Source organism: Rattus norvegicus, chromosome Y (genome assembly GCF_021556685.1).
Source record: "Rattus norvegicus strain SHRSP/BbbUtx chromosome Y, alternate assembly SHRSP_T2T, whole genome shotgun sequence".
Classification (NCBI taxonomy): Eukaryota; Metazoa; Chordata; class Mammalia; order Rodentia; family Muridae; genus Rattus; species Rattus norvegicus.
The window spans coordinates 24,324,076-24,351,391 of record NC_141555.1 but is presented as its reverse complement, the minus strand read 5'-3'; positions in this window follow the sequence as shown (position 1 = coordinate 24,351,391).

Here is a 27,316-nt window from a genome sequence, read left to right as displayed (position 1 = left end):
AAATTTTCAGAAAATCAACTCAAGAACCAGAATGTTATATTTACATTTAAATTTGTGCAATAAAAATGATTCGCGAGAAATCCTGAGGCTGCAGGACAGATTGACACATCTGCGCACCTCAGCCCAGATCCCTGATGCAAGGAGAAATTGAACAGTGCTTCTTGACACTGGGATATAGGAACAGTCAGCCACCGGTACACACAATTCTGGTCTGCAATGAGGACTGCGCTGAATGGCCAAACAGTTCCCTGTACCCAAATCCCATAGGGGAGAGAGCTGCCTACACACATGAGAAGAGACCACCCAAAAAAACCCAATGCCTAGGGGCAAGCATAGAAATCTAAGAAACAAAACCAATACTACTTGGCATCAGCAGAGCCCAGTTATCCCACCAAAGAAAACACTGGATATTTAAACTCACCAGAAAAGCAAGATTTAGATTTCAAATCACATTTCTTGATAGTGATGGAGAGATACCAAAAGAAATCCATTAGAAAAATGCAGGAAAACAAAAGTGAACAAGTAGAAGCCCTTTGAGAGGAAACACAAACATCCATGAAAGAATTACAGGAAACATGACCAAACAGGTGGACGACTTGAAAATAGAAATAGAAATAATAAAGAAAGCAAAAGTTTACAAAGATGGAAATAGAAAAACAAAGGAAGAAACAAGGATCCGGAGATACAAGAATCTCCAACAGAATGTAAGAGATAGAAGAGGAATCTCAAGGCAGGACATTCCATAGAAATCATTGATTCAACTGATGTAGATAATGTAAAAACAAAAAGTTCTTGGCCCAAAACATAAAGGAAATCCAGGAAAAAATGAAAAGTTTAAACCTGAGGTTAATAGGTATAGAAGAAAAAGATGACTCCCAAATTAATGGGCCAGTAAATATCTTCAACAAAATTAAAAAAGAAAAATTCCCTGACCTATAGAAAGTGATGCACATAAACAAACAAGAAGCACACAGAATTCCAAATAGATTTGAGCAGAAGAGAAATTCCTCCCATCACATAATAGTCAAAACACCAAATGTGCAAAACAAAGAAAGAATATTAAAAGCAGTAAGGGAAAAATGTCCAAGTGACATATATAGTCAGACCTATAAGAATTACACCAGATTTCTCACCAGAGACTATGAAAGTGAGAATATCCTGGACAGATGTCAAAAAGACCCTAAGAGAGCAAAATTGCCAGACCAGGTTATTGTATCCAGTAAAACTTTCAAGTAACATACACAGAGAAACCAAGATATTCCATGACAAAACGAAATTTATGAAATCTCTTTCAGCAAATCCAGGCCTACAAAAGAAAATACATGGAAAACTCCAACACAAGGAGAGAAAATACATCATACCGAAAACAAGAATATAATGTCCTTGCAATGAAATGAAAAGAGAGACAAAGAAACATAATTCTACCTCTAATTAGAAAAATAAATATCTCTCCACATCAATGGACTCAATTCCCCAATGAAAAGGCACAGACTCACAGAATGGATACATAAAGAGTATCGAGCATTTTGCTGTAGGCAGGAAACACACCTCAGAGACGCAGACGGACACTACCTCAGAGTACATGGCTGGAAAACAAATTTCCAAGAAAATTGCCTGAAGAAGCAAGGTGAAGTTGGGAGTACATGGCTGGAAAACAAATTTCCAAGAAAACTGCCTGAAGAAGCAAGCTGAAGTTGGATATAATATCAAATAAAATTGAATTTCAAATAAAAGTCTTTAAAAAAAGATAAGGAAGGAAATGGCTTTCTAAGGAGGATAAGGAGGATGATGACTTCATAGCCAACATAGGATATATCCACCAAGATGAACTCTCAAACCTATGTATCTATACTCCAAATGAAAGGGCACCTGTATTCATAAAAACGTTACTAAAGTACAAAGCATACATTGCACTTCACGTGATAGATAATAGTAGATTTCAACACAACACTCTCATCACTGGAGAGATCATGGAAACTGAATTTGGACAGAGATGTAGAGAAACTAACAGAAGCTATGAACCAAATTTATTTAACAGATATTTATAGAACATTCCATCCTAAAAATAAAAGGATATACATTATTTTCAGAACCTCAATGAACCTTCTCCAAAATTAACCATGTAATTGGTCACTAAACAGGTCTCAATATATACAGGAAGATAGAAATTATCCCATGCATTCTATAAGATCACCAAACACTAAGACTGGTCTTGAACAAAAACAATAATGACAGAAAGCTCATGTATACATGGAAATTGAACCATGCTCTACTCTATGACAACTTGGTCAAGGAAGAAAAAAGACAGAAATTAAAGAGTTCTTAGAACTTAAATAAAATGAAGATACATCATTCCCAAACATATGTGACACAATGAAAGCAGTATTAGAGGAAAACTTATAGCTCTGAATGCTTGGTAGAAGAAACAGTAGAGAGCATATATCAGCAGCTTGACAGCACACTTAAAGCTCTAGAACAAAAAGAAATAAGTAAACCCAAGAGGTGTACAAGGCAGGAAATAATCAAACTCAGAGCTGAAATGAACCAAGTAGAAACAAAAAACTTTACAAATAATCAACAACACCAGAAGCTGTTTCTTTGAGAAAAACGACAAGATATATAAACCCTTAGTCAGACTAACCCGTGGTCACAGAGACTGTATCCACATTAACAAAATGAGAAATGAAAGGGGAGACATAATAACAGAATTTGAAGAAATTGCAAAAATCATGAGATTCCACTATAAAAGCCTATATTCGAGAAAATTGGAAAATATGGAGGCAATGGACAGTTTGGTAAACAGATACCAGGTACCAATATTAAAACAGGAACAAATAAACCATCTAAACAACCCCATTAATCCTAAATAAATAAAAGCAGTTATTAAAGGTCTCCCAACCAAAAAAATCCCAGTTCCAGTGGGTTCCTTACAGCATTTTATTAAACCTTCATAGAAGACCTCATAAAAATACTATCCAAACTAATCCACAAAATTAAAACAGTGCACTATCATATAGCTTCTATGTAGCCACAATTAGTCTTATACCTAAACCACACAAAGACCAAACAAAGAAAGAGAACTTCAGATCAATTTCCATTATGAATATTGATGCAAAAATACTCAATAAAATACTTGCAAACCAAATCTAAAAAAACATCAAAATATTCATCCATCATGATCAGGGATGCAGCAACGTTTTAATATACAGAAAACCATCAATGTGATCCAACATGGAAACAAATTCAAAGATAAGGACATATGGTCATTTCATTAGATGCTGAGAAAGCATTTGACAAAATTAAACAGCAATTCAGGATAAAAGTCGTGGAAAGATCAGGAATTGAAGGTCCATGTCTAAACATAGTGAAAGAAATATACAGAAAACCTCTAGCTAAGATCAATCTAAATGGAGAGAAACTTGAAGCAATCTCACTAAAATCAAGGACTAGACAAGGCTGCCCACTCTGTCCCTACTTATTCAACAGTTCTTCATGTCATAGCCAGAGCAATCAGACAGCAAATGGAGGACAAAGGGATGCAAATTGGAAGGGAAGAAATCAAAATATCACTATTTGCACATGATATGATAGTGTAATTAAGTGATCCCAAAAGTTCCAACAGATAACTTTTTTACCTGATAAACAACTTCAGAAAAATGTCAGGGTATAAAATGAACTCAAAATACCAGGAGCCTTCCTCTCCTCAATGTATCCATAAACAGGCTGAGAAAGAAAATAGTGATTTCACACACTTCACAATAGTCCCAAATAATATAAAATATCTTGGTGTGAGTTTAACCAAGAAAGTGAATGATCTGTATGCAAGAAGTTCAAGTATCTGAAGAAAGAATTTGAAGAAGGTCTCAGAAGATAGAAAGAGCTTCCATGCTCATGGATTGACAGTAGTAATATAGTAAAGGTGACCATTTTGCCAAAACCAAACTACACATTCAATGCAATCTCCATCAAAAATCCAACTCGATTCTTTAATAGAGATAGAAAGAGCGATGTGAAAATTCATTTGGATTAAGAAAAAGCCAGAATAGTGAAAACTATCTTCAGCAATAAAAGAACTTCTGGGGGAATCATCAACCCAGAATTCAATCAGTATTACAGAGCAACAGTGAAAAAAAAACTGCATAGTGTTGGTACAGAGACAGACAGATCAACAAGTGAAATAGAATTGAAGAATCAGAAATGAACCTACACACCTAGCAGTTGATCTTTGGTAAAGGAGATAAAAACATCCAAAGGAAGAAACATATCATTTTTCAAAAATAGGGCTTGTTCCACTGGAAGCCAGCATGTAGAAGAAGTGAAAATATCCCATTCTTATGACCATGTACAAAGTGTAAGTCCAACAAGAGAGAGAGGGGGGAGAGAGGGGGGAGAGAGGGGGGGAGAGAAAGAGAGAGAGAGGGAGAGAGAGAGAAGAGAGAGAGAGAGAGAGAGAGAGAGAGAGAGAGAGAAGGAGGAGGAGGTGGAGGAGGGGGAGGAGGAGGAGGAAGAGGAGGCGGAGAAGAAGAAGAAGAAAAGAAGAAGAAGAAGAAGAAGAAGAAGAAGAAGAAGAAGAAGAAGAAGAAGAAGAAGAAGAAGAAGAAGAAGAAGAAGAAGAAGAAGAAGAGATTGAAACAGAATGAAAACTAAACTTTAATTCTTCCCCATTCCCTGTCTTCCTCAGCTGGTGTGTAGGTAGTCATGTTAGTGAGACATTATGAGTGTAATTTCTGGTGTTACTTTGAGAAAACTTCTCATTGTAAACTTTAGTCTTTTACAATCTTCTCACACCCTCTTCTGTAATGTATCTCAGCCTTGAATCAAGTGACATTTTGTAGATAGGGCCATTGAGACTGGATTTGAAATTGCTATCCTGCAGTTTGAATGGCTGGGATTTTTACTGTGATCTTTGTTGCAGAGACTGTAATTAATTCTGTATATAAGGACACATGTCTTTGATTGTTGTTAGGTAAGATACTTGCTTAAGTAAGTAAGGGGCTTTACATTCTCCCCCATAACCACAGCTTCAATAGCCTTCTACACATGGGTAAATTACCAGTACCATCCATGTACATTAAAGAGGACTTAAGCAAAATTAGAGAGTTGTTGGCTATCACCAAGCTACTTATGCCACTGCCCTGCCATCGTGGATATTCTGCCATGTTATCATTGTGTTTTCCCGGCATGATGTGAACAATCAGTAAAAACTGACAAGAGTGATGATTGTAATTACAGGTTATACTAGAAATTCGACCTGTGCCTGTCATATCTTCCTGTATTAGAACATTGACTTTCTGATAGGCAGGAGAATGTAAAAGTTAAATTTAGTCTTAACTAAAAAAGGAAATTAAAATTTTCCTGCTCTAGCATGTTTAATTAATTGAAGCAAAATAAAATCTATTTACTTGATGTTGGGGAAATATCATTTAACAATATAATCCTTAATCCTTTTAAGTGATTAAAAGTCACAGATAGTTATTAGCTGTCATACTGTGTAAAATTGGCATCAGTATTGTGATGATGAAATATTGTTTTATGCAAATGCATAATAATAATGAAGAAAATTATGTACCAAGCTTCATGCTTAGGTAACTAATTGCATGTATTCAATTGTATTTAAGATAATTTCATATTATCTAGGTATAAATGCATAATAATTATGATTAAAATAATAATTAAATATTAAAATATACATACTAGAGTTACCAAGTGAACATGGAAAATAAAATCCTTTAGAATAATCAAAAATATTTATTAAAAGCCAAATGATGAAAACATTGTATATATAAAAGCAGCCTGGAGCTCTATGTCACCTTAAAGTGTTAGAGTGTGTACCAGTGAGGTCGTTTATCAGATAAAATATCATGGCATGAATAACCAAGAACCTAAATTTGATACCTACTCATATATGTTTGGAAGACTTCTATATTCACTACATGACCACAACACGTAAAAGCTTACACAGAATATTAATAATGAGACTAATAAGAACAATAATACTAAGAAAAAGAAAAAACAAAACTCTAGGAATATTTTAAAGAAATAATGTATTGGCCTTAAAATAGAAAATTCAACACATTTTCTTAGTACTTTAACTATTCAAAAAAAAAGTAAAAGTCTCTTACTTCATTCTATATGAAAGCAAAAACACATCAGATGGATTATGTAAAGAAAGAGAGAACTGCAAACTGTACAATTAATATAGTCGTTGCAGAGGAAAGAAACAGACACTAACCCAAGGTTATGTAAGTAAACATTTGAAGGATTTAGTGCATAATTTTAACATATTTAATTGAACACATCTTACGATGATTAAGAAAAGAAAGCTGGAAAAAAATAATGCCTGAATATAGTCATAGCACTTAAAATGTGGCAAGCTGTCTCAAGTTCAATGATACCCTGAAATACATCAGAAAACTATAAATAGGTTGATTTTTATTATGGAGTAAGTACTGTAGTATTAGCTTAGTGGTTAAGAGCACTTACTGTTCTTAAGAGCAAACATGTTCAGTTTCCAACACCCATGAAGCAACTTGCAACCATCTGTATAAGCAGCTCCTGGTCTCCCCAGGTACCTGTGTTGGTGTGCACAAATCTATACATAGACATTCACACATAACAGATCATTAAAATAAAATGATTCATAAATATATTTTCTGCACAAATTATAAAGAGTAAGCTTTCTACATATGCAATCACAATTGATGCAATGTAATAAGAAAGGAGAAAATTCGCACATAGTATGAAGAGTAAGTTAAGGATTAATGCTTACACAGTTCAGTAAGCATAAAATGCTAAACTTCATGATTGAATTCCAATGTAAATGATAAAAAGAATCTAGCATTTGAATTTATAAGTGAATCTATTTATAAATTATTTTACTTATTTACATTCTTTCCATTGTACACTCTCCTGGTCCCCTCCCATAATTCCTTATCCCATTCCAATTCTTCCTTCCCTGACTCCAAGAGGATGATCCCCAGATCCTGCCAGACACCATAATCCCTGTGGCCTCAAGTCTCTCAAGGATTAGGCCAGACCAGTCAGTCCTCTGCTATACATGTGTCAGGGCATCAGACCAACTTGTGTATGCTGCCTGGTTGGTGGCTCAGTGTCTGGGAGATCTCAGAGGTCCGGATTATTTGAGACTGCTGGTCTTCCTATAGAGGTTGCCCTCTGCTACAACTTCGCCAATCCTTCCCCTATTCAACAAATGACAGAAGTCAGAGACTGATACCATTTTAAAATATATGTCTCATTTAATTTTCAATGGTATACTATGGGTTCTTTCACAAAAAATTGATGACTATATGTATTTATTATAGTCTCTGAGATGGAAATTGGCAGTCTTTATACAAATATTACATTACTTAACAGCCTTGACATCATTCCAACAACGTGTTTTGTAATTTATACAAAATATAATGTAAAAAATCACCACTGAGTACAATGCCTGAGTCAGTGTCCATGCTGATTTTCTGTAGCTAACTTTAGTTAATGAAAATGAAATTAATATGGAAGCCACCATGAGGTTATTATTTAAACAAATGAGTATACTGCCACTTCATGTTCCATGAAGAAATTCCCCATGCACATGTATCAAGATATATTGTTAAATGAAAAACACATGACAGAATATTGCATTATGTAATCAAACTTCATAAACAGAAGATTTACACATATTCTATAATTTTTTCAATGTAGAGTAAACCTGCTACAAGAGCATGGGAGGCAGTAGACAGAACACTGGCATTTCTAGGTCAATTTGAGCTACACACTGAGACCCAATTTTAAAAACAAATAGAGCAGATTTGAAAGATTGTCTGCCAAGCCGTTCTTAGTGGTTACATTTGAAGTTTTAAGAAAGCAAGTTATTCTTTGACAATTCCATACATGCATAACACATTTTTGGAAGCCCTCTACACTCTAAGTCTAATATCTTTCCCAAAAAACGTACCCTCTTAATACCAAATCCCAATAGCACGTGCATGTCTTTTATCATTTTTGCTTCATGACCCCTGGATATAACCTGAGCCTCTTCTGTGAACATGTGCATGAAGCTATACATATAACAACTGGGAAGACACCCGTAGCTACATCATTTTCTATTCTCCAGCACTGCGCTTAGTTCCTTTGAATAGTCAGGATCAATTTTGTATAGAGTCTGTTCAGATAGATGTAACTATTGTGAGTTCCTGAGTGACACAAATGTCTCATGCTCAGAGGACAGCATCTCACAAATCTCCTTACGTATTAATTAGCACTTGAAAGAAGCCAAGCCCTGCATCTCACCTTATCTCTAAACTGGAAGTTATCTCCCATGGGTTATCATTCGAAAATGAAAACTGAGTTTTCTCCAAGGCAATCTCACTGGGTAACCAAACTAATTTTAAGGGTAGACTGCATATAAAGCACTAAGGGAACGCAATATTATCTTTGGAAGATCCTTGTTAGGACTTTTTCTTCAGAATGTATTTTTCCTTTTGTTATTTATTTATCTATTAATTTTTGCTCTGTATGTTTTGTGTGTATATTTTTTCCTGGTTTTATGTTTCCATGGAATTCCTGAATGTGTGAATTGAAGTCTGGGTCTCTGTGTCTGTATCTGATTCTTGTAGCATGCATTGGCTCTTTTCTATCTGCTTGTTTTGTTCTACTCCAGTTCATTAACTTTCATTTTACTTTTATCTCTTAGATGACTGTTTTCTAATGAGAGTCAGAAGAATGTAGATACAGAAGACTAGAGAGGGATAGAATAATGGGGTAATAGAGGGAAGGGAAATCATAAATCAAATATATTGCATGAGAAAGTCTAATTTTAAGAAAAGAATTTTAAAAACATAATTTCTAGGGCCTGTCTGCCCCTTTTCTCAATGTCCTAACTAGCTTCATATTAAAAGTTAATGAAAATATTTTAAACCCTTTGAAAGGCACAGAAAATGATTTGTTTACAGCCAAACTGGAACTGCCACTATGAGAGTGAAGCTTCTGTAGAGTTGCAATAATCCAGTAGGAGAGTCTTTAAATGATTTCAAAGACATCAATCCACTGAGGTTCAGTGGGAGTTTCACATGATGGATGTTACAAGTTTTGAATGGGAAGATATACATTTTCGGTACTTCAGTTTTCATGAAACTCTTGAAGATCAAATTAAAAATTGTATGGAATACAATCATGGCATATTTATGTTCCTTTGAAATTTTCAAAATTAAACCAAGTAATACTAAAATATCATTATAAATCAGAACATATTGTATCCTAATCGCATATCAACATGACATTCATGAAATAAAAGTAAATGCGTATTAGTGGATAAAAGCTGTTTCTGGAGAGGCACTATTCTGTTTCTTGGACAATTTCACTTCATTGGTAGATGGGTTGAATCAAAGTCTGATAATGAAGGCTTTTCTGTAAAAGACCATTCTTTCACTAAGGGACTCCCAAACCCTTTTATATAGGGCACTAGCATTTCAATCAATCATCTGAAGTAACTTTTGCAATATCTTTAAAACATGAAAATGACTGTACAGGACTTAGTATTCATTAATATCTCTTCTTCAAGCACAATACTTCTCATTTCATTCTTTGGTGTATCAAAATTCCAAATTCAATTTCATGTAAATTAAATAATGAAGGTGATGATGATGTTGATGATGATGGTTGTGGTGGTGGTGGTGGTGGCGCTGGTGAAGATGATGAAGAAGAGGTCAAAAATGATCTTTTAGGACAGAGAACAAAGCCCATACCATTTTCAGTGTTTTTCCTTTCTTTAGTGTGTCTAGGATCGACAGTGAGAAATAATCTATTTTCAGTGCTATGTTGGGAAGGAGAGGTTTAAGCTCATCAAAAGTCCAAAAACACCAAAAGAGAAAGCAAAATTTGTCATGAGAAGTTTATTTCTATTCTCAAAAGAAACCCTTATCATACCCATAGCAATGAATCAATATAATTTTGTGAGGTAACAAATTGTCTTTCAGAGTTTAGCTAATTAATATAAAGTGATCATGTACTGAGTGCAATCCCTGGCTGTCAGGACCAAAGCCCATGGATTTTAGACCTTGTCCTAGGATTTTAAAAATGAATGACATAATTGATGGCAATGTGCAACCTAAAAGTCTTACCATACAAGTCACAGAGACACCATAATATATGCTGAGTATCAGGTTAGAAATTTTATATTCATAAGTATTTGGAGTTTCAAAGAGTAAAATGGTTGAGGTTAAGAACAGGGCATTTTTCGGTTTGCATTTCAATCTCTAGTATGCAGTTTGGTTTTGGTGGATCATTACACAGTGTTTCATTTTATTTTATTTGAACAGGTGATATAAGTTAACTGTACAGATTAATGAGTCTCAGTTTGATATTTCCATAATGCAGACAGCATGCACTGAACTAATGTAACTACATTTTTTTTACTGAATATTCTGCAACTTACAAAAAGTTAGGATACTCTATTCTATTTTTGGGAAAAAATGACTTCCATAGGCTATAAAAATCCTTATTTTATTTTCAGAACTTTTTTTTCTTATTTTAGGATTTCTATTTATTCTTCACACATGTATACAATGTACCTTGATCACACTGATCCTTAACTTGGTTCTACTCTCTCTGGATACATTCCCTTTCCAGCTTCATGTTCTTTATGTTTTCCTGTTTTATTTTCTTTATAATCCATTGGTTCACTGAGTACAGCCTGCTTGGATCTTCCCTAACCCTTTGTCTTAATTATGTACAGAACTTTTTCATATGACTATAGATGCAGTGAGTCCATAGGTCCAATAATTGTATCATGTCTAGATGTCACAATTTCATCCTCTCGCTCCTCAAATTCTGCCTTCTCCTTTTCTGCAATGTTTCCCCAGACTTATGCTCAGCTTTCTTCTTCTCACTTTCTTAGGACTTATACCAGTTACACAGATCTACAGAAATTGCTGCACTGTACACCTGTAAATTTCTCTCACCACAGCTCATAAAAGAAGTAATGAATGGAAAAAACAATAAGAATTTGAAGGCAGTTTGACAACATGGCTATTTAGCAAAACAGGAACAGTAGGATCGTCTCTCTGGCATGTGAACCGTGGGAAAAATGTGACCATGTTTATAACATGACATCTGACTTTCCTTCTATAGAAGAGGCTTCAAAGTCAAACAAAGAGCAGTTGGCCACTTTCATAAGATTTAGATAATTGTCTTCATACTTCTGAATTTTCACCTGGCACAATGATAACTAGTTTCATCAATATCTATGCCAATGATGAAATTTTGCTCTTTTGTTGGTTAAATAAAGGTCTAGTGCCAATATACTTTATTTTTCCAATTTTGTAACATGGTTTTTTGAACATTGAGCAGGTAAAGACATTCATGGAGTTATAACTGGAGTAGACAGGTTCCTTCAGGAAGATATTCCATCAGTGGTATATTGGATCACAAGTTATCTATGTTTTCAGTTTTATATTAATTTCTTTAGTAGCTATTTTAAATTTTATACCCAGGATACTTTGTTCCAGCAACACTATACAAACATTGCCATTGGAATTTGTACTTCACCAACAATTTGTGGGTTTAGTATTCTTTATGTATTTTTGATGATTACTGTGCCACTATTTTAAGCATTTATTCAAATATATAGCATATTTAATTGCATTATTTTATTTCTGAAGAATAAGGTATTTTGTGTCTTACAGATATGATCCATATGTCAGATAAAGAGCCAGTAAAGTTTTATTTTCTCCATTTTTATTAACTTGGTATCTTTGAATTACATTCCATTGTGTAGATGTACCATATATCCTGTATCCATTCCTCTGTTGAAGAGCATTTGGGTTCTTTCCAGCTTCTGGCTATTATATAAGGCTGCTATGAACATAGTGGAGCATGTGTCTTTGTTATATGTTGGGTCATCTTTTGGGTATATGCCCAAGAGAGGTGTAGCTGGGTCTTCAGATAACTCAATGTACAATTTTCTGAGGAACCTTCCAGAATTGTTGTTCCAGTCTCCAATCCCACCAACAATGGAGGGGTGTTCATCTTTTTACACATCCTCGCCAGCATTTGCTGTCACCTGAGTTTTTGATCTTAGCCATTCTGACTGGTGTGAGGTGAAATCTCAGGGTTGTTTAGATTTGCATTTCCCTTATGACTAAAGATGTTGAACATTTCTTTAGGTCTTTCTCTGACATTCGATATTCTTCAGCTGTGTATTCTTTGTTTTGCTCTGAACCCCATTTTTCAATAGGGTTATTTGTCTCATACAGTCTAACTTCACGGTTTCTTTGTATATTTTGGATGTAAGTCCTCTATCTGTTAGGATTGGTAAAGATCTTTTTCCAATCTGTTCGTTGCCATTTTGTCCTAACAGCAGTGTCCTCTGCCTTACAGAAGCTTTGCAGTTTTATGAGATTGCATTTGTTGGCTCTTGATCTTAGAGCATGAGTCATTGGTGTTAAGGAAATTGTTAAGGAAATTTTCTCCAGTGCCCATGTGTTCGAGATGCTTCCCCTCTTTTTCTTCTAGTTTGAGTGTATCTGTGATGAAGTGGATGTCCTTGATCCAGATGGACTTAAGCTTTCTACAGTGCAGTAACACTGGATCGATCTACATTCTTCTACATGCTATCTTTTTTTTTCTATTGATTGTTTTGGCTCCTTTCCCACAAATTAAGTGACCAGGGGTGTATGAGTTGATTTTTGGGTCTTCAATTCTATTCCACTCGTTTATTTGCATGCCTGTCTCAAAGAGATACAGTTTTTGTAAGTGTTGCTCTGTAATACTGCTTGAGTTCAGGGATAGTGATTCCCAGGGAAGTAATTTTATTTTTGAGGACAGTTTTAGCTATTCTGTGTTTTTTGTTATTCCAGATGAATTTATGAATTTTTCTGTCTAATTCTATGAAGAATTAGATTGCAATTTTGATGGGGATTGGAAAGAATATGTAGGTTGCTTTTGGTATAATGGTCATTTTTACTGTATTAGTCCTGCCAGTCCATGGACATGGGACATCTTTCCATCTTCTGAAATATGCTTCAGTTGGTTCAGAGATTTGAGGTTCTGCTCATATGCTCATATCTTTTACTTGCTTGGATAAAGACACCCCGAGATATTTTATATTATTTGGGGGTATTATGAAGGGTGTCATATCCCTGGTTTCTTTCTCCGCTTGTTTAGCTTTTGTGCAGAGTTATTTTTATACCCAGCTACTTTGCTGAAATTGTTTATCATGTTTAGTAATTCTCTTGTGGAACTTTTGAGGTCACTAAGTATACTATCATATCAACTACAAACAGTTCTATTTTGACTTCTTCTTTTCCGATCTATATCCCTTTGACCCCCATCAGTGTCTACTTGCTCTGGCTAAGATGTCTAGAACTATATTGAATAAGTTGTGAGAGACTGGGCAGCCTTGTCTAGTCCCTGATTTCAGTGTGATTGCTTTAGGTTTCTCTCCACTTAGTTTAATGTTAGCTACGGATTTGCTGTATATGTTTAGCTGTGGGCCTTAAATTCCTGTGCTTTCCAGGACTTTTATCATGAGGGGTGTTGAATTTTGTCAAATGCATTCTCATCATCTAATGAAAGGATCAATGGGTTTTTATCTTTGAGTGTGATTATATAATAGATTACATTGATGATTTCCACATACAAAACCATCCCTGCATGCTTGGGGTAAAACTGACTTGATCATGAGGGATGATTGATTTGATGTGTTCTTTGAATTTTTTTGCAAGTCTTTTATCCAGTATTTTTGCATAGATATTCATAAGGGAAATTGGACTGAAGTTCTTTTTTTTTTGTTGGATCTTTGTGTGGCTTAGGTATTAGAGTAATTGTGGCTTCATAAACGGAATTCGGTAGTGCTCCATCTGTTTCAATTTTGTGGAATAGTTTGGACAGTATTGCTATGAAAATTTCTACGAATTCTGGATAGATTTTTGCACAAAACCCATCTGATACTTGACTCTTTTTGGTAGGGAGGTTTTTAATGATTGGTTTTAATTCTTTAGCAGTTATTGGTTGTTTAAATGATTTTTCTTTTCCTGATTTAGCTTTGTTACCTGGTATTTCTATAGAATATTGCCATTTTTCTCCAAATTTTCAAGTTTTGTTGAATATAGGATTTTATAGGATGATCTGATAATTTTTTAATTTTCTCTGATTCTTCTGTTATGTCGCCCTTTTCAATTCTTTTTTTTTTTTGTTAATTTGGACACACTCTGTCTGCCCTCTTGTTAGTAGGGCTATGAGTTTATGTATCCTTTTGATTTTCTCAAAGAACCAGCGTTTGGTTCTGTTCATTCTTTGATTAGTCTATTTTGTTCTACTTGGTTGATTTCAGCCCAAAGTTTGATTATTTCCTTCCTTCTATTACTCCTGAGTGTGTTTGCTTCTTTTTATTCTAGAGATTTAGGTGTGCTCTCAAGCTGGTGACATATGCTCTCTCCGGTTTCTTTATGCAGACACTCACAGCTATGAGTTTTCCTTTTAGCACAGTTTTCATTTTATCTCAATAGTTCGGGTATATTGTACCTTCATTTTCATTACATTCTAAGAAGTCTTTAGTTTCTTTCTTCATTTCTTCCTTGACAAAGTTATCCTTGAGTAGAGGATTGTACAACTTCCATGTATATGTGAGTTTTCTTTCCTAATTGTTATTGAAGAAGAGCCTTAGCCCATGGTGGTCTGATAGGGTGCATTGGATTATGTCTATCTTTCTGTATCCTTTGAGGCCTGATTTCTGACTGATTATATGATCAATTTTGGAGAAAGTGCCATGAAGTGGTGAGAAGAAGTTGTATCCTTTTGTTTTATGATAGAATAATGTAAAATATCTGTTAAGTCCATTTGGTTTATAATTTTGTTAGTCTGTATATGTCTCTGTTTAATTTCTGTCTCTGTGATCTGTCTGGTGATGGAAGTAGTGAGTTTAAATCTCCTGGATTATTATTTGTGGTGCAATATGTTCTTTGAGGTTTAGTAAGGTTTCTTTCATGTATTTGGAGCATAGATATTTATAATTTCGAGTTCATCTTGCTGGATTTTTCTTTGATGACTATGAGGTGTCCTTCCTTAAGCTTTTTGATGTCTTTTGGTTGAAAGTCGATTCTATATGATATTAGAATGGCTACTCCTGCTTGCTTCTTCAGACCATTTGCTTGGAATTTATTTTTCCAGACTTTTACGCTGAGGTAGTGTCTGTCTTTGTCTCTGAAGTGTGCTTCCTGTAGTGCAAAATGCTGGGTCCTCATTGGGTATCCAGTTTGTCAATCTGTGTCCTTTTCGTGGGGAATTGAGTCCATTGAAGTTGAGGAGATATTAATGAATAGTGATGGCCACTTTCTCTTATTTTCATAAATGGAGGTTACTTTATGTTTGAGTTATTCTCTATGATTTGTTGTGAAATTTAATTCTTGCTTTATCTATGATTTTATTTGCCTCTTTGTGTTGGGGCTTGCCAGTGAGTGTCCTTTGTATTACTGGATGTGTAGAAAAATATTTTGTAAATTTGGTTTTGTCATTGAATATCTTGGTTTCTTCATCTATGTTAATTGAGAGTATTGCTGGATGCAGTAGCCTGGGCTGTTGTTTGTGTTCTCTTAGTGTCTTTATGACATCTGTCCAGGATCTTCTGGCTATCATAGTCTCTGGTGAGAATTCTGGTGTAATTCTGATAGATTTGCCTTTATATGTTATTTAATCTTCCCCTTACTGCTTTTAATATTTTTATTTGTTTTGGGCATTTGGTGTTTTGACTATTATGGGATGGGAGGATATCATTTTCTGGTCCAATCTATTTGGAGTTCTGTAGGCTTTGTGTATGTTTGTGGGCATCTATTTCTTTAGATTAGGGAAGTTTTCGTCCTTAATTTTGTTGAAGATATTACTGTCCGTTGACGTTGGCAGTCTTCACTCTCTTCTGTACCTGTTATCCTTAGGTTTGATCTTCTCATTGTGTCCTGGATTTCCTGTATGTTTTGGGCTAGGGCCTTTTTATGTTTTACATTATCTTTGATAGTTGTTTCAATGTTTTCTATGGAAACTTCTGCTCATTAGATTATGTCTTCTATCTCTTTTATCCTGTTGGTCATTCTCACATCTATGAATCTTGGCCTCTTTCCTAGGGTTTCCAAATCTAGGGTTGTCTTCCTTTGTGATTTCTTTAATGTTTCTATTTCCATTTTTAACTCCTGGATGGTTTTATTCATTTCCTTTTACTTTTTTTTTCAAGTAGTTCTTTAAGGTACCTTTGTGTTCCCCCTTTATGGGATTCTACCTGTTTACTTTTGTATTTTCTGTTATGCTGTATTTTCTTAAGGGAGTTATTTATGACCTTCTTAACATCCTCCATCGTCATAATAAAATGTGAACTTAAATCTAGATCTTGTTTTTCTGGTGTCTTTGGATATCCAGTGTTTGCTCTGGTGGGAGATTTGGGCTCTGATGAGCCCAAGTAGTCTTGATTTCTGTTGTTTGAGTTCCTGTTCTTGCCTCTAGTCATCAGGTTGTCTCTGGTGTTAGCTTGTCTTGCTCTTTCTGACAGTGGCTTGACTGTCCTGTAATCTCATGTGTCAGGACAGCTGAGACCGGTTTTACTTTTTTCCCCAGTCATGGGAACAGAGTATTCTGCTCTCATGCATCCAGTTGCTCATGTCTACTGGCTTTCATCTCTCCCTTTGGGCAGGAGCCAGAAGGAACTTCCTATACTTCTCCTACGTCCTTCTGAGTGGGAAGATGACACAGAATGCACAAGGTGTTTTCCTCTTTAGTCAAGAATCTGGGCAGAGAATAGTGTCCTCTGTTTTCCCAGGAGTGTCGCTCCTCTGAAGGTCAGGTTCACCCAACCTCAGGATTTGTGAGCAGGGTGCTGTTTGACCAGTACACTCTGGAACAAGGTGCTCCTGCAGTTTTACTCCTCCTATATTTTTGGGTCCAGAGGCACTATGCAGGTTTTTCTTGGGCCAGAGATGAGAGTTTGGGTGGGCAGACATGGCAGTCTCTGTGCCTTGTACGCTCAGTTTTGCCCACACTCCTGGGTGATCATCTCTCTCTCAGACAGTCTAGGAGCAGGGAGCTCTGGGATGGGATAAGCAAGGTTCAGGAGCCTGTTAGGAACTGGAAGGGCCTGGTCCCAAAGAAGTTGTGACGTTGCTTGTCCTGAGTACCCCAGTCAGGTCACTTAGAGCAAAAAAACTTGAATTGACCTTTGGTCTGAGGACTGAAGTTGCTTCTCGGGCTGACTTTCAGCTCTCTATGAGAGCCTCGACGAGAAATGTCTTGTCCCAACTGCACCTAGGTCCCTATTCACAGGATGCCCAGATGGAGTAGGTGGTTTTTTTTTTTTTTTTTTTTTTGAGTCAGGAATGTGAGCAGAGTTCTCAGGGGTTTATGCCTCTCAGACAGACTAAGTCTTCCCCACCCCACATGAGAATTGGTAGTAGGATGCTGTTTGGACCAGTTCAGATCCAGGTGCAGTTTGGACTACAGGGCTCCTGCAGCTTACCTGCTCCTATATTCATGTGTCCAGAGGCACTATGCAGTTTCTTCTTGGCCTAGGGATGTGGGCACAGGTGGGCAGAAGTGTCAGTCTCTCCTTCGCTGAGGTCTCAGTATTGCCCACTCTACTGAGTGATCATCTCTCAGTCCCACGGTGTTTCAATAGGAGTTTCAAATGTTCATTCCCTATTCTACAGGTCTCCAGTCTTTACATTTCTCCTCCAAATGTGTTGCAGAAGACCTCTCTGTTCAAGGGGAGGTAAAACAGGCCCCATCATAAAAAGAAGGCTTTAAACTTCTTCTCTTAAAGGTAATCTCAGTGATTTCTCATATTCCACAAATGGATTAAGTCCTGCCCCCTCTCAACACAAGACTTTAATACCTTCACCTGCTGCCAAAGCAGGGCAGAGAGCTATGTCCAATCACAAAGACAGTCAAATGTGTCCCCCATCTGCACCAAAGTGTGATATGCAATCTGCATTGGGTAAAATGAGTTTGAAACCTGACTCTGCTGACAAAGGGCATTTCAGAACTTCCCTATTAAACCTAGAGGACCTTACAAGTCCCCCACTATTAAAAATGTTCTTAAATCATCACTTATGGTACAAGGGGCCAAAATACAGTCACAAAGCCCCAAGTGAATCTCACAACACACATACCAGCCCTAGCAGAGACAAAATTTTCTGCATGTACACCTTTATATCAAGTACAATTGCCAGCTTCAGAAGGGGCTCTTCAGAGTTCCATACCCAAGGAAGATGTGGTAGAAAATTCTGAGTCCACCCAAGGCACTCCTGTGCATTCTCTACATAAATATATCATTAGCGTACTCTACATCTCCCCCAGTACTTCTACTGTCCCTATACAGAAAATTATTCAAATATCCTCTACCACCGAAGAGGACCCTCTTGCCTTGTCATCAGGCCCAAAACGACCCAGGTTTATCTCAACACACAGTCAATGAGAGATGAACAGTCCATATTTATACAATGTACAGAGAAGATAAAACATCCCCTACATCCTCAGAGAACTCTAGGTCATTCTGTCCTGAAAGGAGAGGCTCCAAAATATTCCACATATACATCAGAGATGCTAGAATTTCCCAAAACTGAGCAGGACTCTCTGAATAGTACTCTATCTCATAAAGAGACTGTAGGACAAGAAACATCCACAAAAGGATATCTATCCACAGCCAAATCTTTAGAAATGGCTTGTGGATGTGACACAAGTAAAAAATATGTTCTAGGACATTTTCCATCTTAGAGAAGGTTATAGATCCAACCATATGTTAACGAGGAGTGGGGGAACATGATATGCAAACACCAGTGTCTGTAACATCCTTGATATTGAGGAAAGGGATTCCTCGTTTTAATTTGTGCAAAAGAATGCATATGACCTCTGCAAAATTCACAGGGGGCTATTTGAAAATCCGTATCTCCTCAAGATCAGGCCATCTTCCCCAAATACAGAAGATGCTACACACTCTCCCAAATATGCACAAAGGTTTTCCAGTCCTTCTTTTACCAACAAGCGGGCCCATAACATCTGCAAAATACATCAAAGACTTTGAATTTTTACGTTATATTCTGAAGGGGCCTTGAATCCTGTTTTGCCTATCAAGCAGGCTATGGAACCTGACACTTCTACACAAAAGTCTGTTTCCACTTCTCCAGCAGAAGAAATTTTTTTGGAACTTCCTCAATTACAAAACAATATCTAGAAACATCCTTATCTGCTCATGAGGCTCTCAGCCCTCTCACAAATTTCCATGATACCCTAGGAGAGGTCACATCTTCTGAGGTAGCTCTAATACCTACCCCCCATTCTGACATCACAGTCAGGATTTCAAAACATATACATGGTACATTAAGACCTTCCTCATCTGAGAAGGAAGTCTTAGGATCTACTGCATCTGAACAGCATGCTTTACAACTATCCCCATGTACCCAAGTAGATTTCACATGTCCACTCTGGGGAGAAATAGTCGACATTCTCCCTCTACTAAAATGGACCACAGGCATCCAGTTTGTAGAAACAAAGGGTTAAGTTTTGACCCTTCTGATGGAGTCTTGAGAAATTTCTCCTCAAAGGAAGAGAGTTTCAACCTTACCCCTTCTTCCAAAAGGTATCCTTTGCCATCTTCTGCTGACAAAGAGACACCAAAAGCTACAATTATTCCTCAGGTGAGTCCCACACATTCTCCTTCTGTCCAAAGGGCCTTGAAATTTTCCAAAACTGATGAAGGAATTGTGGAAAGTTGCCAATCCTTACAAGAGAATGCTGGATATACCATATTGTCACAAGATGCTCAAGTAACTCCTCCTTCTACCAAAAAGGCATGTTCACCGTATACCCTAGGATTTCATGGAATTTCTTCACTCCTCTCTAGAGCTCCAGAAAGTGTTCTCCATCCTCAAAGTAATTTGTCATTGTGAAAATTAGACTCCAAAATAAAAAAAAATTATATTTCGAAAGGTCTGATGGAAAGTCCACATCGGAAAAAAAAATCATTTAGACCTTGTGCCATTAGCCCAACTATATCAGAAAAATACCATGTCTTCTAAAGCATCAAAAAATCAATCTGGTTCTATCACTCTTCCTGGGAAACATTTACCATCAGCCATAGAATCCCCAGGACCATCAAAATCTAAAAAGGGGTATCTAGAATATTTACCATCTGCCAAAGGTCTTTAGGATGTTCAGCAACTTCTCCATGAGCTTGGTTAACCCATAGAACAAAAGAACTAAAGCCACCTTCCCAGGGTGTTTTCCCAAGAACCACATAGTTTTTTCTTTTCTTTTATGCCAAGATATAAGGCCAGCTTCCTTCTCCCCATCTCTATTCTCTTGACCTCTTTCTTCTCCCTCCCAAATGACAGTTAACTCTGAATTAGAGGTCGATTAGTAAACCCTAGAGGTACTGAAGGAATATCCGAGAGGCAGTTGCTGTCAGGACAACAGTAGAAACATACAGAACCAGTTAGGGCTCTCCAGGATACAAGAATATTTCAGGCAGGACCCATTGATGATGTCACTGAGAACTTCCATGGCCTACCTGCTAAACAGCTTTCCTTACATTGACCAATTTCGAGGGTGTCCTTTCCATGAGTGTCTCCTGTGACACAGTGGAAACCTTTACATACTACTTCTCTCCACTGCTAAGTACTTCTATTGTTTCATTTGTGGTTACATTCTCTGAATGGAGAAAGTTAGTTAGGGGCTTGGCATTGGAAGAAAAGATCTAGAAACATGGAGTGGAGGAGATTCTTCTGGATAATAATTTTATTCCCAGGTCCAAACCTGTGACATACACTTGAATTTCCTAGGTTTTCTCTATATCTCCAAGGCAAGTATTTTCCCTACAGACCTTCAATTGAATAAATATTGTATTAATTATTTTGTCTGCATTCCTTGAGAGGGGACGTTATACATATTCCTGAATGTGTACTCAAAAATTCAGTTTTCCAATTCAATTTTTTGCAATGATTTTGTCAACAAAGGGGGCACAGCTATAGAGTGAGTATACCATTGTAAATACTGTGTACCTTCTTCAAATGATAAACTCCCAATCAGTTATTTTATCCAAACATTACAAGACATCATTAAAGCAAAGGAGAGCATGGACTATAGAATCCAATGCATGGAGGAGCTTACTCTTAGCTTAGGACACAATATTTGCCTTACCTTTCTTTTTTAGGACCTTTTCCTTCTTGGCAAAAGGATAAAAGCTATGAGCTCCTTGGAAAAAATAGAGTGCCCTACCAAAACCTGACATTTGGGATAAAGAAATGAAATACAAAAACTATCTGACTCCCAAGAAAAATAACAATCAGGAAAGTCCAAATGCTCCTGATTCCCATATGTGGAAAGCTAAGATAAAGGCTATCTCTTCAGTGAACCTACTCAACCCCTACACAAGACTCAAGAAGCTTTCCCATTGACCACATATTTCTTCCTTTTTTTATACCAAGACATAAGGCCAGCTTCCTACTCCCCATATCTGATCACTACATCCTCTGTGTTCTTCCTCCCAAATGGCTGTTTACCCTGCAATAGAGGCCAATAAGTAAACCCTAGAGGTACTGAAGGAATATCTGAGAGGCAGTTGCAGTCATGACAACACTTGTGACATCACAGAAGAAGCTTGGGCTCTCCAGGATACAAGAGATTTTTCAGGGAGGACTAATGATGATGTCACTGAGAATTGCCATAGCCTACCTACTAAACAGCTTCCCTTACATTGACCAGATTTGAGGGTGCCATTTCCAGGAGTTTCTCCTGTGATACAGTGGAAACCTTTACATACTATATCTCTCTAAAGTTAAAGACTTCTCTTTGCTTCATTAGTGGCTACATGCTCTGAATGGACAAAGTTAGTCAGGTGCTTAGCATGGCTAGAAAAGATTTAGGAACATAGAGTGGAGAAGACTCTTCCAGATAATATTTTATTCCCTGGTTCATTCCTGTTACTTACAGTTCAATATCCCAGGTTTTCTCTATTTCCCAAAGTCTAGTATTTTGCCTACAGACCTTAATTGAATGAATATTGTATTTCACTTTCTCATTGTACATTCCTTGATCAGAGACTTTATTAATATTCCTGTATGTGTACTCAAAAATTCTGTTTCTAATTCCATTTTCATCAAAGCAAAGGACAAAATGACTATAGAATTCTCTTATTTAGTCCTTTTTGGAATCAGTACTACACTATCTATCGTCCTGTGTCCCCTTCGATAGACTTGAGGGTCAGATGTTTTACCAAGATAGACTCTGAAGCCCAAACATAAGATACCGGAATATGGGTAGAAAGAAGAATGGCTTGAGGACCAGTATAACCTTAATTTCAATAGGTTCATAAGACAAGAGGGATTCTATTTGGCATTGTCATTTCTGTACTCTATATTCTTGAACTAGTTGCGCAGAATCCATGTTAAAATTCCACCTAACCACATATATGTAGGAGCCATCAAAAGTATATATTTGTGTGTGTGTATATATATATATATATATATATATATATATTTATATCTGCCATCAAAACTAGATAAGATTCATGTAGCTAAAAAGTAAATTCTGCAAGCAACCAGACATAGATATTTCCTGAAAGACACAGGTAGATCATGTCAACTGCCTAAAAAACACAAAGACCCAACAAAGAAAGAGAACTTCAGACCAATTCCCTTCATGAATATTGACACAAAAATATTCAATATAATTCTTACGAACAGAATCTAAAAAACAATCATCCATCATGATCAGGGATGCAGGGATGTTTTAATATACAGAAAACCATCAATGTTATCCAACATCTAAACAAACACAAAGATAAGGACACATGGTCCTTTCATTAGATGCTGAGAAAGCATTTGACAAAATTCAACAACGCTTCAGTGTAGGGAGCTTTGAGGTAAAACAAAATGGTGCCGACATCCAGTCCTGTCTGGTAGTAAATGATTTATTGCACATGCACAGCCTTTTCCTTTTGCCAGGGTGGCTGTAGGATAATGAGGTGATATGGGGCCCTCCTGTGGTGATCAACGATACTGCACATGCGCGGGTTTTCCACCTGCATCAGTTCGACGGGATGGTAATAAGGTAATGAGGAATTCATGCGCCGCCAATCCCTGAAGGAAAAGTAGCAGGTGTGATAGTGGGGTGATTCATGCTCGACCAATCACTGAAGGACGATTAGCATAGCCATAGCCTGTTGTGAATATAAGGCAAGTGCTTTTGGCAATCAAGGTCCCTGTATCAACAATGAGGTGGTCCTGCCATAAAGGCTGTAGAGAAGAATGCCACCTTGTTGTGTCTCCATGCCAGACGAGGTGGGCGTGAAACTTCAGAATAAAGTCATGGAAAGATCAGGAATTGAAGGCCCATTTCTAAACATAGTAAAAGAAATGTACATCAAGCTGCTAGCCAATATCAAACTAAATGGAGAGCAACTTGAAGCAATCTCACTAAAATCAGGACTAGACAAGGCTGCCCACTCTCTCCCTACTTATTCAAAACAGGACTCCATGTCATAGCCAGAGAAACCAGACAACAAAAGGAGGTCAAAGGGATACAAATTGGAAGGGAAGATATAAAAATATCACTATTTGCAGATGATAGGATAGTATACACTTAAGTGACCCAAAAGTTCCACCATGGAATTTCTTAACGTGATGAATAACTTCAGCAAAATGTCAGGATATAAAATTAACTCAAACCTACCAGGAGCCATCCTCTCCTCCATGAATAAACAGGCTGAGAAAGAAAATAATGAACCCACACACTTCACAATGGTCCCAAATAATATAAAATATCTTGGTGTGAGATTAACCAAGCAGGTGAATGATCTGTATGACAAGAAGTTCAAGTATCTGAAGAAAGAAATTGAGGAAGATCTCAGAAGATAGAAACAGCTCCATGCTCATGGACTGACAGGATTAATATAGGAAAGATGACGATTTTGCCAAAAGCAATGTACACATTCAATGCAATCTCCATCAAAATTCCTACTCACTGCTTTAATAGAGCTGGAAAGAGCAATTTGGAAATTCATTTGGAATAAGAAAAAGCCAGGACAGCTATAACTATCCTCAACAATAAAAGAACTTCTGGGGGAATCATCACTCCTTAACACAAGCAGTATTACAGAGCAATAGTGATATAACTCCTTGGTATTGGTAAAGAGAAAGATGCATTGACCAGTGGAATAGAATTGAAGACCCATAAATGAACCCACACACCTTTCATTTGATATTTGGCAAAGGAGATAAAACCATCCAAAGGAAGAAACATAGCATTTTCCAATTAGTGCTGGTTCAACTGGAAGTCAGCATGTACAAGAATGCAAATCATCCCATTTTTATGACCATGTACAAAGCTTCAGTACAAGTGAATCAAGGACCTACACATCAAACCAGAAACACTCAAACTAATAGAAGAAAAGGCGGGGATGAGTCTTGAACACATGGGCACTGGAGAAAATTTCCTGAACAAAACACCAATGATGTAGGCTCTAAGATCAAGAATTGACAAATAGGACCTAATAAAACAGGAAAGCTTCTGTAAGGCAAAAGACACCATCATTTGGACAAAGCTGTAACCAACAGATTGGGAAAATATTTTTACCAATCCTTTATCTGATAGTGGGTACATCCAAAATATACAAAGAACGTAAGAAGTTAGACTCTAGAAAGCAAAAGAATTTTAAAAACATACGTTCTAGGGCCTCTCTGCCCCCTCTTCTCAAAGTCCTAAATAATATCATATCAAAAGTTAATGAAAATATTTTAAACCCTTTCCAAGGCACAGAAACTTATTTGTTTACAGCCAATCTGGTACAATTGGGGTGACTTTCAGCTCTTTATGAGAGGCACAACCAGAAACGTCCAGCCCCTACTACTCCTATGTCCCTATGCAGAGGAGGCCCAGATGGAGCTAGGTGTTTTTTTTTTCTTAAGTCAGGAATGTGAGCAGAGTTCTCAGGGGTTTCCGTCCCTCTGATTGTCTCAGACTGACCCATCCCACATGAGATTTGGGTATAGGATGCTGTTTGGACCAGTTCAGATCCAGGTGCAGTTTGGACTGTAGGTCTTCTGCAGCTTGAATGCTCATATATATATATATATATATATATATATATATATATATATATATATATATATATATATATATATATATGTGTGTGTGTGTGTGTGTGTGTGTGTGTGTGTGTGTGTGTGTGTGTGTGTGTGTGTGTGTGTGTCCAGAGGCACTATGTAGTTTCCTCTTGGGCTAGGGATGTGGGAACAGGTGGGCGGAGGTGGCAGTCTCTCCTTCCCTGAGTTCTAAGTATTGCCCACTGTTCTGTCCCACAGAGTTTCCAAAGGAGTTTCAAATGTTCATTCCCAACCCTACCTGTCTCCATCTTTCCAATTCTCCTCCAGATGTGTTGGAGAAGACGCCTTTGGTCAAGGGGAGGTACTACAGGCCCCACCAAACAAAGAGGTCTGCAAATCTTCCTCTCTTAAAGGTAATCTCAGTGATTTCCATATTCCACAAATGGATTAAGTCCTGACCCCTCTCAACATGAGACTTTAATACCTTCGCCAACTGCCAAAGCTTGCCAGAGAGCTATGTCCACTCACAAAGACACTCAAAGATGTCCCACATCTCCACCAAAGTGCCTTATGCAATCTGCTTCGGGTAAAATGAGTTGAAAACTGATTCTGCTGACAAAGGGGATTTCAGAAAATCCCTATTAAACCAAGTGGAATTTCAAAGTCCTCCACTATTAAAAATGAGCTTAAATCATCACTTATGATCCAACGGGAACAAAATACAGTCACAAATCCCCAAGTCAACCTCATAACACACATAACAACACAAGCAGAGAAAAAGCTTTCTGCTTGTACACGATTAGATCAAGAACGATTGCCAGTTTCAGAAGGGGCACTTCAGAGTCCACACCCACAGAAGATGTGTAGAAAATTCTGAGTCCACCCAAGGAACTCTTGTGCCTTCTGAACATAAAAAATATGATCTAGCACCCTCACTATCTCCCCCAGTACTTCCAATGTCCCTTATACAACAGAGAATTATTCAAATATTCTCTACCACCAAAGAGGACCCTCCTGACTTGTCATGAGGCCCAAAAGAGACAAGGTTATCAGAACACACACTCGATGAGCCATCCAGACATCATATTGATACAATGTACAGAGAAGATAAAACATACCCTTCCTCCTCAGGGGACTCTAGGTCATTCTCTCCTGAAAGGAGAGGCTCCAAAATTATCCACATATACATCAGAGATGCTAGAATTTCCCAAAACTGAGCAGGATTCTCTGAGTAGTACTCTATCTCATAAATAGACTGTGGGACAACATCTACAAAAGGAGATCTACCAACAGCCACATATGTAGAAATGGCTTGTAGATGCGACACATGTACAAAAGATATTCTAGGACATTTTCCATCTGTAGAGAAGGTTATGGATGCAACCATACATGAACGAGGAGTAGGGGAACATGATATGCAAACACCAGTGTCTGTAGCATCCTCGACATCTGAGGAAAGGGATTACTTGGATTCCATTTGTGCAAAAGAATGCATATGACCTCCGCAAACTTCACAGTTGGCTATAGGAACTTCTTAATCTCCTCAAGATCAGCCATCTTCCCCAACTACAGAAGATGCTCCACACCCTTCCAAACATGCACAATGGCGTTCCAGTCCTTCTTTATACCCAAAAGCGGGCCCAGAAAATCTGTCAAATACCTCACAGGATATGGATTTTACCTTATCTTGTGAAGGGGCCTTGGACCCTGTTTTGACTATCAAGCAGGCTAGGGAACCTGACACTTCTATATGAAAGTCTGATTCCATTTCTCCAGCAGAAGAAAATTTTCTTGGAACTTCCACAATTACACAACGCTGTCTAGAAACATCCTTATCTGCTCATGAGGCTCTCAGACCTCTCACATATGACCATGTTGCTCTTGGAGAGGTGACATCTTCGTAGTCAGCTCTAATACCTTCCCCCCATTCTGACATCACAGTCAGGATTTCCACATATATACACGATACATTAAGACCTTCCTCATCTGAGAAGGATGTCTTAGGATCTACTGCATCTGAACAGCATGCTTTACAACTATCCCCATCTACCCAAGTAGATTTATTTCACATGTCCACTCTGGGGAGAAGTAGTTGACATTCTCCCTCTACCAAAGTGGACCACAGGCACCCAGTTTCTAGAAACAAAGTGTTAAGATTTGATCCTTCTGATGGAGTCTTGAGAAATTTCTCATCTAAGGAAGACAGTTTCAACCTTCCCCCTTCGGCCAAAAGGGATCTTGTG